The sequence below is a fragment of the Gadus chalcogrammus genome, chromosome 15, assembly GCF_026213295.1.
Source record: "Gadus chalcogrammus isolate NIFS_2021 chromosome 15, NIFS_Gcha_1.0, whole genome shotgun sequence".
Lineage (NCBI taxonomy): Eukaryota > Metazoa > Chordata > Actinopteri > Gadiformes > Gadidae > Gadus > Gadus chalcogrammus.
The window spans coordinates 27,401,155-27,404,322 of NC_079426.1; the positions used below are offsets into that span (position 1 = coordinate 27,401,155).

Sequence of the window (3,168 nt, forward strand, 5' to 3'; positions counted from 1 at the left end):
TGCTGCTGTCCACTCGTCTGTCTAAAGCCTGTCTGTAACATATGGAGGAAGTTTTCCAGATGTACACATACACACTTCCTCTCGAGGAAGCCCAGGGAGGCCACCTGCCCTATTGTAGCTATGTGTCGTACTTCAATCATTGTCAGGATCTCTACCCGTAGACAGCGTTACCATGGCTCCTCTGCTCGGCGCAGTAACCCGTCTAATCTTTGCCATCCACCTACCCTTGCTTACACTGACCTTGAGGTGATGGGAGGACTCTGGAACTGCCAATCGGCGGTCAAGAAGGCGGACTCGATTTCAGCCTATGCGTCCCTCATGACCCTTCACTTCCTGGCCCTGACAGAGACCTGGATCATTCCAGAGAACTCTGCTACTCCTGCAGCCCTCTCCACTGTCTACTCATTCTCGCACACCCCTAGACCATCCGGGTGAGGAGGGGGGACCGGACTCCTCATCTCGCCCATGTGGTCCTACCAGTCCTTCCACTAGAACATTTGGCCAGTCCCCTCTGTGACTTCTACGACGAGATGGATGCCCTCCTCAGCTGCTTTCCTGAGGATGACACACCACTCGTTATCCTCGGCGACTTCAACATCCTGCCAGAGAAGTTGCACTCGCCTGAACTAACCAACTTTTTCGCCACCTTTGACTTAACACTATCCCCTTCTCCTCCCACACACAGGGCCGGGAACCAGCTTGACCTAATATTCACCAGGTCCTGCGGCACCTCTCCTCTCTTCGTTACCCCGCTCCCCGTGTCTGACCATGACTTTGTTGATTTTTCTCTCCCTTGAAATCCTCTCCCCCCCTCCTCTCTAGTCACCACATTGTCATCACTCGCCGTAACCTCAAATCCCTCTCTCCCTCTACGTTTGCCTCTACTGTTCTGTCTTCACTACCTTCTATCGAAAGATTCTCTCAACTATCTACAGACAAATCTTCAGACACTCTGCCATCCTCCCTCTCCTCCTCCTTGGATTCCCTCTGTCCCTTCCACTCCAGACCAGCGCGATCCTCACCCCCCCCCTCCTTGGCTGTCCCATCCTCTGCGGACTTGTAGAACAAAGTTGCGAGCAGCTGAGAGGAAATGGAAGAGATCAGACTGTCCTATTGATCTATCTCACTATCTTTTCCTTCTTTCAGATTTCAGCTCTTGTGTGTCAACAACCAATTCTGCCTTCTACCGGAACAAAATCAACTCCTCTGCCTAAAAGGAAAATGTTTTCCCTGTTCTCGTCCCTCCTCAACCCTTCCTCACCCCCACCTCCTTCCTGCCTCACTGCTGATGACTTTGTTACCTACTTTACCCAGAAAGTGAAGGACATTAGCTCCTCTTTTATCCCTGCCTCCATTCTCCCTCCTCTGTCTTTACCCAATTTAGCCCTCTCATCTTTGACGAGGTCAACAGAATAATAACATCTAACCATGCCACCACCTGCCCCCTTGACGCTATCCCCTCCTCTCTCCTCCAGGATGTCTCAAGCGACATCCTGCCATTTCTCACCTCAATTATCAACTCCTCGCTCACTTCAGGCATTGTTTCGGCGTCTTTCAAGACTGCCAGAATAAAGCCTCTCCTCAAAAAAACAACTCTTAATACCACCGACATCCAGAACTACGGACCGGTATCTCTTCTTTCATTCCTGTCTAAAACACTGGAACGTGCCGTTGCTAACCAACTGTCCTCCTATCTCTCATCTAACAACCTCCTTGACCCTCACCAGTCAGGTTTAGAGAAGGCCCACTCCAATGAGATGGCTCTCCTCGCGGTGACTGAGTCCCTCCATGCTGCCAGAGCCTCGTCCCTCTCATCGTTTCAGATTCTCCTCGACCTGTCCGCAGCATTTGACACAGTGAATCACCAGATCCTCCTTGCCACTCTTGCCGAACTTGGCATCGCTGAATCTGCTCTTTCCTGGTTCACATCCTACCTGGCGAACCGCACCTATCAAGTGACATGGAATTGCTCCTTGTCCAAACCTTTCACGCTTGAAACTGGTGTCCCTCAAGGCTCTGTACTTGGGCCTCTTCTGTTCTCCCTCTATACCAGATCTCTGGGCTCGGTAATTGTGTCACACAGCTTTTCCTATCACTGCTATGCTGACGACACTCAGCTATTTCTCTCTTTCCCCTCATCTGATAAAGCCCTGATTGCAACACGCATATCGGAATGTCTGGCAGACGTCAGCACCTGGACAACTGCCCATCACCTGAGGCTTAACCTCAACAAAACCGAGCTCCTCCTAATCCCAGGGAAAGATTGCCCACACATGGAATTACTGGTCACCGTTGAGAACGTCACGCAAAATCCGGCCCTTCCTCACAAGGGAAGCAGCTCAGCTTCTAGTCCAATCACTGGTCATCTCCCACCTCGACTACTGCAACTCACTCCTGGCTGGACTTCCTGCCTCTGCGATTAAACCTTTGCAGCGCACCCAGAATGCGGCAGCACGCCTCGTGTTCAACCTACCAAAGTTCTCCCATGTGACCCCCCTCTTCCGAGATCTCCACTGGCTCCCTGTAGTAGCACGCATCAAATTTAAGACGATGGTACTGGCATACAAGGCAGTCGATGGAACTGCCCCTGCCTACCTCCAATCATTGCTAAAGCCACACACCCCAGCTCGATCCCTCCGCTCAACTACCTCAGCTGGACGTCTGGTAACGCCATCGCTAAGAGCTAGCAAAGGCCGTTCAGCAAAGTCACAACTTTTCTCGGTTTTGGGACCTCAGTGGTGGAACGAGCTCCCTGCTGCTCTCAGGACCGCAGAGTCGCTCACTATCTTCTGAAAAAGACTCAAGACTCACCTGTTCAGAGTCCACCTCGACTCTGCATAGCCACCCTCCCCCTTCTGGCCACCGTGGTACACTGTATTGTGTTGTGTTGTATTGTATTGTATTATAGTACTTAACTGTGTAGCAACTGCAGTAGCTGCTATCATTACTATAACACGGGGAATTGGTTAGCCTAGCGATTGTTTTACTTGCACTTGGTTCTATGAACATCCTTTCTGTACCGACAGCAATATATTGATGCACTTCTTATTACAAATGTACTTATTGTAAGTCGCTTTGAATAAAAGCGTCTGCTAAATGCCCTAAATGTAAATGTATATGTGTGTCCATGTACGCATGGACGTGTGGGTATGAGAGGGTAACTGAGGA

The 3,168-nt window shown here is 50.6% G+C and overlaps 1 pseudogene; it reads left to right on the top strand.

The window, feature by feature from the left end:
* Positions 1-249: 249 nt before the first annotated feature.
* Positions 250-2,823, top strand: LOC130404246 (uncharacterized; annotated as a pseudogene).
* Positions 2,824-3,168: the final 345 nt, after the last annotated feature.